General features: G+C 40.9%; 1 long non-coding RNA gene across 1 annotated transcript; it reads left to right on the top strand.

Annotated features, from left to right (window-relative positions):
- Window positions 1-2,501: 2,501 nt before the first annotated feature.
- LOC130679427 (uncharacterized) lies at window positions 2,502-12,586 on the top strand. Its single transcript, XR_008992370.1, has 3 exons — window positions 2,502-2,720; window positions 10,130-10,228; window positions 12,545-12,586. It is a non-coding gene; the product is annotated as an uncharacterized LOC130679427 (long non-coding RNA).
- The last annotated feature ends 511 nt before the right edge of the window (window positions 12,587-13,097 follow it).

Genomic DNA, 13,097 nt, shown 5'->3' with positions numbered 1-13,097 from the left:
ACCCCTTCATGCCTTCCAGACCTTGCTCTGGCTCCCACTGCCTGTCCCGGTTAGCTGTGTGCTGGGAGAAGACTCTTTGTGGTTGCTGTGGGCAGGGCCGCTTTCTGGCTGCTCACAGAAAGATGCAATCATAAAAAATTCTTTGGTGCTTTCCATATTTGTATTTAAGTGCAATACTCATCTTAATTTGATAAACAAAAATAACCAAAGTGCTCAAAGAAATCAAAGCACAGCTTAATGTTTGTGTTTTGAGCTGCAGGGTAAAAATTAGAGTAGTACAATATCCTGTGTGTAAATAGCCTTCTGAGTATTGTTAGAAATGGCATAAAACTAAATGTGATTTATTCCCAGAGGAATTAATGTTTAAACAAAAGAGTATTAACAAGAAGCTTACATGTCAGAACATGTACCAGGGAGTCACTCTGGGGGGGAGCCAATGAAATTGAGACATATGTAAAAAAAATGCCTAGTGTAGATATAATTCACTTAGGTGACGTCCAGGAAAGAATGTGAACCCCTGTAGTACTCAGCCAATGAGGAACCAGGGGAGGGACTCGCATGCTAAGGATTAAATTGCTTGTTGTAACTGCCCTGAGTGCACCTGCTCACCAGACACCAATCTTGCAAGACCATCATTAAAGCCTCGCTCCGCTGTTCTCTTTGACTAAGTTTGGACCACGAGTGTGTTTCTCACGAAAATCTGAGCCAGATTCCATTCAGACCTCAGGGACCTTGTAATATTTCTAGGTATAGAACTGAGGTAGAGCAGGGACATGGGACAAGCATCATAATTCATTTTTCCCACCTATGATGAAAAATGCCAAGATATAAACAGTATAGTAAGAACAGGAGGGACTCCCTCTTAGGGTTAAGATTCCATTTAAAAAGCAGGGAGTTAGGAGGTAAGATTACAACACACTTTATGGTAATTAGCCAACAACTGATCCTATCTTAAGGTAGGACAAGCAGTCCTAAATGGTATGTTTCCACTGCTTGAGGATAACCACTGCCTTGGAGAACAGGATCAATAAATTCCCTGTGTTACGTTTATCTTGCAGAATATCTAGAGGACTGACTATGGATGATGACATAATGTCTCTCACCAGACAGACATCATGAGACCACAAGTCAAGCCCACACCCCCTGGCCCTTTGCCCCATTCTTGAAATCCCTAAAAGACACAAACCCTAAGCCTGGAAGCGCACCTCCTCTCTGCGGTTGCCTGCACTACTCCTTCTTCGAGTGTGTGCTTTGCCTTAAATAGAGCCTTCGTGCTCCTCAACTTGCATTTTGTTTCCATTCTTTTCTAATCCTCTTGGGAGATTACCCTTTTCCTAGTAGTAAACATCTTTGTTACTTTGCTATTTCATTCAATTTTCCAGACTTAAGCACTAGTCTTCCAGACTTAAGCACTCGAGAGAAGACTACTTAAGACTACTTCCCTACTTCAGACAAGAAGGGAAGGGCTACCAAGATCTCTGATTTGGGTTCACAAGTTCCCATTACCTGGGTAACCTGGACGGGACTGTTCCTGTATGATCATGCTCTTTAATAGCCTGCTTGAAAATCTCCTTTCTTGGCTTTGGGAAGTTCTCAGAACATAATCTCACTCCATCCAGTTGTTGTGTGGCTCCCCCAGACCCTGGGGCAGTAGGGGCTTACTTCCCATGCTGTGCAGATTCAAGCGGACACTGGGCGCCAGGTGACCCTGGCTTCAGCAGTTGGCAGGGGATGGGGATCTGTCCTATGCAGGCCGGAGTTCAGTGAACTTCCCTTTCCTCTCTCTGTTCTTCCGTGCTCTCTGCTGTGTGTACGGCTGCTGCCATGCACTGCTGCTCTCGCCTTAACGATTATCTTCCTTACCTCCACTCCTCCGACCTGTTTGTGAATTCTTTCTCCTTCAGAGTCAAGAGCCCTTCCCGGTCCAGGCGAGGTTTCACCCAGTGCAGAGGGAGAGACACAGCGGCCTGGCAGCAGAATCACAGCACCATTATGGGAAAGGCGGTTTTCTTCTCTTTTTTTTAACTTTAAAGTTAAATCAGCTGGTGAAAAGAGGATTTTTTAAAATGTGTTTTTGTATAAACAAGCTTTTGCACGTCCTGTAGCTCCAGAAGCATAAACACAACTTGGGATTTGAGTCTGAATGATTCCTAATAGAAGCTGTGGTTTGAATTTGGCTGAAAATTCTCGATCTGATTTTCCAGAACAGCTGGATGACGGCTGCCCGTCAGCACTCGGGCCTGGCTTGGCAGACCCTGCCTCTGTGCCCCTCCTGCTTCCTCCCTTGGCTCAGGCCGCTGAAATGCCCGCGAGCCAACAGCTGTCGGAGGCAGGCAGAAAAGCCTGGCGGAGACAGGTGGCCCCACCTGTGCCTCAGCGGTGCCAGCTTCGACAACTGGGCACCGGCTGGGAGAAGGGCGGTGGGGCAGAGGGGCAAAAACAGGCGAGGGGGTGGCCGGTGGTGGATGGGAGTCAGAGGCAGGGGAGAGGAAGGAGGGGGGCAAAGCCTCTTCAGCTGTTCTCCGTGAGGGGCCTGGCTCCTCCGAAGGGTTTGCTGGAGTCACGCAGCACCGGGGGATCAGGAGGGTTCACACAGAAGTTCAAGTGGACAGCAATTCTCTTTTAAAAATACGGCCACCTAGGGAGTTTTCTCAAGTCCTCTGACCCTGCAGTCCCAAGCAGGGTTTGAAGCCTGATAACCGTGACCGACTGGACCAGAGGTAAACAGACCTCACACACTCTTCAGGCTTGGGGGGAGTTCTCTCTGGGGACTCCGCTCAGGGGGGCCGAACACCCCAGGGAGTTCTGTGTTCAGTCACGCCGAAGGCCTCGGGGGGAAACCACCATGGCCCTGAATTCGCTGTCCCTGGTGGTGAGGATGTCTCCTTTCCTCCTGGTGCAGGGAGGGCACCTTTCACGCGGGAGATTAAAGAAGGGTGCGGTCAGAGCCACCTTCCTTCTGCCCGTTTCTCAAACCCCTTCAGCTCAGGATACTCAATAGGCCAAGGGGCCATATTTTGAGATAGTGTGTTCTGAACCCCGTCACACCTCTCCCTGTCCTGCTTCTCCATCTCCTGACCAGTTTCCCCTGGAAACGCTTCATTGACAAATCATTTACACTGGAATTCTTCTCTGGTGTCTGCTTCTGGGGAGAACAACTTAAAATTGGTGGTTTTTAAAATCCAGGGGTCCCCAAAGGGAGCAGTGCCTTGATGAACAGCATCATCTTCATGCTTGAAGACATGAATGGACTGGCTCTGGTATTTAATTAGAGCAGTCCCATTAAACAGCCCCCCTCGGCAAAACTGAGCTTAATACAGGGGAGCTTCTGTGTTCCTTCACTCTCCTGAGAAAGTCCCACTGGGATGGCGCCCTAGCTCGGGAACAGCCAAAGGCTTCTCTGGACTTAGGGAGTGGAGACTAAAGGAGACCCTGCCGAGGCGGGCCGACACAGTGCAGGGTCCTGGCGCAGGGGGGAGCTCTGTCAGTTCTCAGGGGACCCCCAGGCTGGCTGGTCGGGGTTCTAGGCTATGATTTCAAAGCAAAAGCGCTGCCACATTTCTGGCAACTTTTTACCCTTTCCTCAATTCTCTATATAATGAGAATGCAAACTAGAATTTCGAGGCTGTATTATTTTTAATGATTTTAGCAATGTTTTCCACTATCCTAAAAGCATAGCCTATAGCAGTAATGAAAAAATCCTTTTAATGGTCTTTTTCTCTAGGCACACAGGTGTTTTGTTCTTAACAATATGATATTGCTCCATTATGTATTTTACAGTTATGTGTAAACTGGCACCAATTACTGAATAAAAAGGAAAATTATTTGATTTGAGCAGGGTGGGAAATGTAAACAACTTTTACCTTCAGGCACCAGTGAGAAAGTGTGTTAGAAATGGAAAAGTCTGAATAAATGGAATCAATTAACCTCTATGTTAAATAGTGTGGGATCAAAACACAAAGAATGTGTTATTAATAACTTAAGTAGTTAGGAGTGAATATATAGGGTTTTGTTTTTGAAATGTGAGGAAATGTAGTCTTAAGTCCATTTTAAAATCCTGTATGTACATGATTACTCATAGTTTTCTGCTCACGGAGAGGCTGGGAAAAGGTAAGCTTGTTAATTATACATGAAATCTTTTAAAAAACTATTTTGAAATTGTTGAGAAGTAGAGTACACAGATAATATATGATGCATATATACGGTTTGAAGAATAAAAATGAAACATATCCTTGTGTATCTGCAGTCAGCATTAGAAATAGAATATACTAGCACTTTTGAAAACCCTCTGAATCCTTCCCTTTCCCCATTTCATCCTTTCCTGTCCTTTAAGACATAACAGATATCCTAAAATAGGTATCAATCATGGCTTTTCTTTTCTTTATAGCCTTACACATAGGTACAGAGACATCGATAGTATATTGTTAAGCTTTGTATGTTGTAGACCTTTAAAATACATGGAATCACACTGCATGTGTCTTCCTGTTCCCAGTTTTTTTTTCTTCCAACATTGCTTTTGAGATGTGCTGGCTACAGCTCCCTCACTGTCATTGTGCTACATTATTCCATTGCAATTATACCACCATTTTTAAGCCATTCTAATCTTGAGAGGGTTTGGGTTGTTTCCAACTTTGTGAAATTACAAATTGGGCTTTATGAGTATTTTCCTGGAGCAGAGTTTTGAAGTTCCCTGGGGTAGGTATGTGGATCTTTAACTTTCTAGACAATGTGTGGGTTCCAGCCAGCTTGACTTCCATGGAACCCGGCTTCGCCTTGCCTCAGGCAAGGGGCACCACCTCTTACTTCCTGTCCCGGATGCTCGATTTGGAAATGTGGGAGAGTCAGCATCTTCTGGGGCTAGCCTGCGACTGGTGGTGGCTGAAGCCTGTGGATAAATGCCCTCCCTACCCCTTTCTCTTTACCATATACAGTTGGAGATGCATTTCATACAGCTTCTGAAATGAGGGTCCTGAGCACTTCTACGAGCAACACAGAATGCACCCTTACATCGCTCTCATTCCGCTCCTGCTTCGTTCTCTCTGCCATTCTTGCCCTCGGGGATTACACCCCCCAGTAGAATGGTTGGCTGTACTTTCCGGGAAGCCCAGACTATGATACTTTTATTCTATTAAAAACTGTTATGGCTATACATTTTCTTCTGATTACCCCATGAGTTGTACTTCAGCGTGTTTGATGTGCAAATTTTTTTCCAGGGGACCTGGGGAGTTCTAAGACTTTCCAAGTTTCCTCTGTTATTTTGTCATTGACCTCTGATTTATAAGTCTGTCTTTATAGTTTCAAACACATAGGTTTTAAAAGTTATCTTTTCGTTTTTAATCTCTTAGTTACACTGTGATTAAAGGATGTGTTTTATTAGGCACCGATTCTTGGAAATTTATCGAAGCTTGCTTTATGGCTTACTACATGATCACTTTTTATAAATGTTTTATTTGTGCTTTTAAAAAAGTCTGTATTTTCAAATTTGTTGTTACATGTAGAACATGCAATGTTCTATATTACTGTTCTCTCCAAATCTCCTATATACTTGCTCATTGCTTTTCTCTGTCTAATCTGTCAATTACCGAGAGAAGGACGCTAATATTTCCCACTATGATGGCAACTTTATCAATATCTCTTGGGCAGTCAAGTTTGGCTGTATATATATATTTGCTTTATGTAGTCAGCCAAGGTTAGTCAGGCCTAAAAATGTCGTTGAGGTCAAGAAAATAATTGCTTCAGCATTTCAAATTCTCTTAGGCTGTTTTAAAAGGAAAGAAAGGGGTATGCTTCAACTGAGCTAATTCTTTTTAAAGTAAGTAATGGGTGTCTAGGTAAGGGCAAAAAATGGTCTGTAATAAGTTGTTCTATATGAATATATGGGTTCTCCACATAACTGAGTTTCAGGCCAATTAAATATCTAAACTTTTTAAAGAACTGTTTTCTCTCCCCACTCTTTTATTTTGAAAATGTTCAAATCTATATAACTTTGAAAGAACAGTATAACGAAGGGCCATAAAACACATACACCCTTCTTCTAAGTTCACCAATTGTTAATGTTTTATCATATCTGCCTCCCCTTCACTCCATACATTTTTTTTCAGTTGAACTGTTGGAAAGTAAATTGCAGACATGTAATACTTCACCTCCATTTATTTTAGCATGGTTTCCCAAAAACAAAGATATTCTCTTAAAGAAGCACAATCCCATTATAACATCTAATGTGTAAGAATTTTAGATGCATCACATTTGGGGCAACACTTGGTATTTTTTAAATTTTAGCTTTCTAGTGGATTCTATCTTGTAGAATTTTATAGTAATGGGATGCCAAATTTACTTATGTGGTAAGACAGTGCCCACCACATCTCTCCACTGTAAATATTCATTTTTTCTTTGTCTTGGTAATTTTTAGGTGATACTTTGAGGTCTTTCACTCAACGGTTTTGGGATTTTTTGATGAAATTTTGATGGCATTTTTTTATGAATCAATTTTGACATTAGTGATTGCAAAATAATGAATTAAAGTTTTGTTTTTCCACATTTGTTAACCAATATTCTGTTGTAAAAAATGCTTTCCTTTTCTTCTCTCTCTCCGTCTCTGGTTTCGGTATCTACACAAATGGATTTTTTTTTTTACATAGTCCATTATAATCCATTACTGTCACTATTAATTTTGACGCTCAAATTGTCCTAGATTTGACCACAGGAGCCTTTTCAAGCTGGCTCCTGTGTCCTTCTGACATGTCTCCATCAGTCTTTGAGCACATCCTTGCTTTCCGGAATGATAAGCTTTTCCAGATTCATACTTTACGGAATCTGTGATTTCTCAAAGGAGCCCTGGTTTCCTTTATCAAGGAATAGTATTTAAAACAGAAACTCTGGGTATCCTAGCTACTGGGACGTCATTGTTTCCAAGCCCATTTAGTAGACAAACCCAGAATATATCTTGTATTTTAAAAATATTGAGTTTATATTGATACCTCCAATTCAAACCCAGTAGCATAGGGTCCTGTCTCACCTTTTCATATTTCAAACTCTCCCACAGTGAGAATCTTAGTTCCCAAAAATATCAGGATACTTACTTGTTTTTTTTCTACCCTACAAGTATACACACAATAGTTTCAGAATTATTTCACTGGTGGCTCTATGGACAGCACACCTACTGAGTAAATTCAAGATTTTTGCAGTTTTTTTGGTCCTCAGAATGTTTCACCTCAGTCAGATTATATTTTCAAAAATCACTTAAATTAGTTTTTTCTCTGGTGTGTTATGTCAACAATTTGATATGCAGTTAGATTGATTTGTGTGTTTAATTTTAGGGTTTTATTCATTCTTTTTAACTTTTGAATGTGAAAGTTATTTTCTTGGCTTACTAATGTAGGATTTATTTTGTTTTCCACAAGACACTTAATTTCTCATGATTACTTCAGAGGAACTTTCATCTGATAGAATTATCCCAATGAAACAATGTTGGGGTATGGGTCAGTCTAATTTTGGAGGAAGGTTTCTTGTGACAGCAATAGGACCCTGTGACATTATGAGAAGTTATCCACCCCCTGTCCCCCATTAGATGGCAGCTCCTTTGAAACAGAGACAATGTCTTGAATCCCCAGAACCTAGCAAATGATCAACACGTAAAAATTGTTTAATAAATCTCTATGGAATTTCTGGAAAGATGAACAGAGAGGTGAGTGGAAGAGAAGAATATCTCAGCAAGCTAAAATGATGGGCTAACATCAACTAAATTAATCAGGATTGAATGTTATAAAGGAAAAAACAATACATGTGCAAATGCTAGAATGCAGGTCCTGGCTTAAGAACAAGGTAAACAGAACTTAGAGATTTCATTGCTCAGGACATCAAAATCCTGATAAAATTTTAAACTTAATTAAAATAACATTTTAAAAATATTTATGCAATATCCAAAAAGTTCCACTGCCCATTTCCTTGGTCAGATGACCATCAGACGCTGCATCCAATTACAAGCTACACGCTTTTAAGCAGGACATTGATACAAAGCAAGGGTTTTTAGGAGCATGAGCAGAAGCCTGAGGGCTCTGAAGATGCCGAGGTACATCAAGGTGCCAAGCGGTGGAAGGTACTGGGGAAGCTTCCCTTGGAGAAGATTTTGAGATGAAGTAACAGCTCTTCAAATTTGTGGAAGACATGGAAAAGAGATCAGTCACTCTGTGGAGCTTCAAGCAGCAGAACTAAGACCAATTCATGTAAGGAAATACTTTAGGCCAGTATAAGAATATACAGTTTTATGGAGTCGAACAAGAAGGAAATGAATATATCAAACTGGTGAGCTCCAAAGATAGTGAGGTCCGTGGCGCGGTCAAAAGCGCCGGCGACCACCTCCCAGGAGTGTCAGAAGAGCGTGCCCTGCTTTGAGTTCTTCCAAATGCACTTGAAGGAACCGTCCAGCTGGAAGATCCATATGCCAGTCCTTTGGGCTAGTGTTGTCATTAAAAACCATTGTCGTTCTCTGATAATCAGATTTCTGTAAGACTGGAGGAATGTTTCCACATGTTAATAGGTATGATTGCTGTTATTATGTTGCCATGTGCCTCTAAACTGTTTATCAAATTTAGGTCACAAAATACCAATCCTTGAGATGCTTCATATAAAAAGGGCTTCCCGAGCAAATCAATTTTTTAAGTACTGCCTACTATACAGTGATAGATTCACAATCAATAGAAACATATTAGAGGATCTGAGAAGAAACTTAACTCAGCATTTCCAAAACTTAATTGCCAATGGACCCCCTACGTTTTTTCAACACAGTAAATTTCTTTTCTTTCCAGTTTCCTTGGTAACGCTGCCTGCTTTCCTTGTTTTTCTGTCTCCCCTCTGGGGTCATCCTTAATTAATGCTCTTTCTGCAAGACTGCAACCTCAAACACAATTTTTAAAATCAACCACAAGGTGGCTCTGCCTGTCTTACCAAACAAGGCTGTCGGCACTTCCCAACTTCTGCCACAGGAGGGCATCATACAGGAATAGCTTGACTGCGCTGCAAAGGTGGTCAGGACTGCGTTAACTCAAGTTAGAAATACTGTCACCTGCCTCAGGTGAAGTTCTCAGAGGAATGTTGTAGGAACGAGGGTTTTCTAGTTGTCCCTTCCAAGTTTCAGTTTTGAAGACAAACTTGCGTGGAGTTCATGAATGGGACTCTGTCAATGAAGCGAAACACCAGCAATCTGGGAAGAAACTTTTCCTGCCAAGTCATTGTCTCCAACGAAGCATAATTTCCTTTTAGACCTGTGAGAACAAAGGCATGTTGAAGCAGGAACCCAGAGCTGTTGGCACTGGGCTCTATTGCATCCTAACCTCCGGCTTAACCCTTTAGAAGGCTGATGAACTCGTTTCAATTAGCAGCAGCACGAGCAATTCAGTGGTGCTCCAATCTTGATTGCACCATTTTTGAGAAATTGATGTTTGCACATGTATGCGTTTTTAATGAATGGGAAAAATAATTACTGTCCTCAAGACTAAAAAAGATATATTTCTCACTGAATTGAAAGAGCTTGTATGAGCTGCGCTGGCGGTGGGTAAGAAGGGGTAATGATTTCCAAGCGCTCTCAGTATTCCAAGGTCTCAGTATCCTTGCGGTTTTGCCAGTTCAAAGAAGGCCTGTGTTCACAGGTGATACCTGTCAGATATCTTCAGGAAAATCTATCGCTTTATATCACCTTCCTCTGTGTTACCCACTCTGTTTTTCCTTTATAAGTCCTCTCACCTTTCGGATTTCATCCATTCATTCATTCACTCATTAAAAATATTTAGCACCAACTTTTTAAAAAATACACATGCCAAGTGCTATAGGGGATTCAGAGATGAATCTTTTGACATGGAGGTTGGAGGGGGTGATACAAATATATAACAAGTAGCAACTTCTGAGCCAAAGGTTTCAGAGGCAGAGAAGGTGTATGCTGAATATGGGACTTTCAGCCTAAAGATTCTAAACTGAGCACTGAATCCTAATGTGGACAATATCACTTTAAAATCCTCTCTAGGAGGGTTGTTTTGGTTATATGCTTAATCACCATTCATCCTTTTAAATGGTCTACATGTTCCCAGATACTTAGAAAGGGATGGAGGATCAGTGGTTGTGTTATGTTTATCTCCAGGGTTCCAAGAAGGCTGTTGCTGACAAAAGGGTAATGATGCCTAGAAGAGGAATCAGGGCATGTGACAGAAATGGAGGCAGCTATACTGGTTGACCAAAGGTATTTTCTAGATATTTCTTCCCAGCAGGATATGATATTTGACATACAAATATTTTGTCTTTTTCCAGGTGGCATTTTTTATTTCAATTTTTTTATTAGTAAAATTTTTAAAACTGTAAGAACAGTATAATGAGCATGTATTTCCTTAACATCAATATTCAACAGTTGCTAAATTTTGCCCTGTTTGCTCTACCTCTGTATGCGTTCCCAGAATTTCTTTTAAAGATGCTTCCCCTCAAACTAGGATCCAGTGAAACCTCATGCATTGTATTTTGTTGTTTTGTCTCTTTAGTCTTAGTTAAGAAGTCTCCCTCTTTAAAAAAAAAATACCATTGACCTTTTGAGGGGATCATACCGGTTGCTTTACAGATTGTGGAATGTCCCACATTCTAAATTCATCTGATGGTTTCCTCTTGATGTCTTGAAACTTGCACCACTATCCTCCTGTATTTCCTGGAAACTGCAAAGTTAGGTCTAAAGATGGCCCTGCATGCAATCCATTTGGCCTAAACTCTTTAAGAGTATGTCTTTAGTCCTTCAGTCTTCTTCCTGGTTAGCAGAGGGAATCTGCTATTTTGCCTACACCTTAAACACTTTCAGCCAATAGTGAAAACGCTGAACAAATGTTAGCAAGGATGTGTAGAAATGGGAAGCCTTACACATTGCTTGTGGGAATGCAGAATCATGCAGCCACTTTGGAAAACTGTTTGGCTGCTTCTTAAAAAGTTTAACACAAATTCACCATATAACCCAGAAGTTCCAATCATAAATATCTACCCAAGAGAAATAGAAACATGTGTCCACACAGAGACTTGCACATGAATGTCCATGGCTGCATTACTCATAATGGCCAGAGAGTAGAAGCATTCCAGAAGTTCATGTCCATTTTCTGATGAATGGATAAAAATTTGGTATGTCCAGACAATAAAATACTATTCAGTGACAAAAAAAGTTAATGAACTACTGTAGTTCCTCAAAAAATTAAAAATAGAACTACCATATGATCCAACAACCCCACTTCTGGGTATATTTCCAAAAGAAGGGAAAGCAGTCTTGAAGAAACATTTGTACACCCATGTTCATGCAGTACTATTCACAACAGTCAGAAGGTTGAAGCAACCCAAATGTCAGTTGATCAATTGATGGTATATATATATATATATACACCATCTGCCTAACATATATACATATGTATATATGTATATATGTTAGGCAGAAAAATAGATATGTAGATATGAGTGGGGTGAAAAGAGAATAAGGCCAGGAAAGCCCACTAAAAGACACTCAAAAAGTTAACCAGTTAAAATTAGAGACAGAAAAGACCCAGAGTCAATGAGTTAAAAATAGAAAGCTCAAAGCCCAGAAGTAACTTGGCCCAGAAGTTTGAATACTCCCCAGACAAAGAAAAGTGTCTCAGCATAGCCTATGCGTTATTGTGTCAATTAGATCATGCCATTTTAAGATTTACTTTAGCCTGCTAAAAGGCCCAGCTTATTTTTTTAACTTTACCCACCAAGCCCACTCATAAACAACTAGTAAAAATGGGAAGGATCCCATCTTAAAGAAAAGATTGCATTTTAAAACCCAATCAGTTGGAAAGTAAGTTTCTTAACATACTCGTTAGCAAATAAACAATAACCCAGCCCTTTGTCACATTCCTGAAAAATCCTTAAAAGAGGTGTGGGTAAAACTAATATTTCCAGAATATCTTGCTTGGCTTTAGTGCATCTGCATCCTCAGGTGTGGAGACAGGTGTGGCTTTAGTGCATCTGCATATCAATAGGCATTTCTCAGGGGTGGAGAGAAACTCAGCTCCGTATCAATGGATAATTACCTGTGCAAGGAGGGCTTAGCTGTACTTGAGAGGTGAAATATTTCATTCATATGTATGTATTACATATGGGTATATGTACATGTATACGTTAGCTAGATGTGTATATAGATAGTTCTACATAGACACATTTCATTCATATAAGTGCATATTTATAGACATACAGGATGGGGATGGAAATATGAGTCCTGGATGACAGATGATACTCCAGCTTTTCTGTTTGCATCTGAGAAACTGAGTTTGGGGGCTGGCTTCTGAGAGACCCAATCAGTTCCAAGCACCTTTGAATCTGAGCTGTGAAGTTTATTTATTCTCCTTAAGGAAAATATCTCCTCCAGCAGCTGTGGCCAAAGAAAAATGACATCATTACCTGGCAAAAGTGATTGCTCAGTACCATGCCTGCAGTATCTTTTCATTGAATGAATATTTGAACACTCTCCAGCCCATTCATACCCTTTGTTTCTTTCCATGTTCTCCAACTCTAGAGGAAGAAGATGAGTCACGGTATACTTCAAAGTGTGGCTTCCACACCAACCAGAGCCTCCAGCAGGGCCCACTCTGCCCTGGTCTCCCTCCTTGGTCCCGCATCACTTCTCCAGCAGCTGAGCTCAGGACAGCCCTCTCCACTGGCGCAGCAGGGCCCTGGCCTTCCTGGGCCAAGCCTTTGCCTTTAGTCATTCTCCTGAGAATTTATGCCACATTTCATGAGATAAGATTCCTCAGTAGCCTTTCTTCCTATGACCCTCTTAAGTATTTCAGACATTTACTCTCCCATATGAATTCTAAGATCATCTTATCTAATTTTTGAAATGACAAAAGGATTCATAAGGAGGTATTTTAAATCTCCCACCATAACTGTACTTTAAAAATGAAGTTTTCAAGAAATCCTCCCATTTGCAACTACATGGATGAATCTAGAGGGTATTATGCTCAGTGAAATAAGCCAGGCGGAGAAAGACAAATACCAAATGACTTCACTTATTTGTGGAGTATAAAAACAAAGCAAAACAGAAGGAACAAAATAGCAGTAGACACATG

Source organism: Manis pentadactyla, chromosome 11, assembly GCF_030020395.1.
Source record: "Manis pentadactyla isolate mManPen7 chromosome 11, mManPen7.hap1, whole genome shotgun sequence".
NCBI lineage: Eukaryota > Metazoa > Chordata > Mammalia > Pholidota > Manidae > Manis > Manis pentadactyla.
Note: the sequence above shows the minus strand (reverse complement) of the source record. Positions and strands in the feature narration are given on the sequence as shown.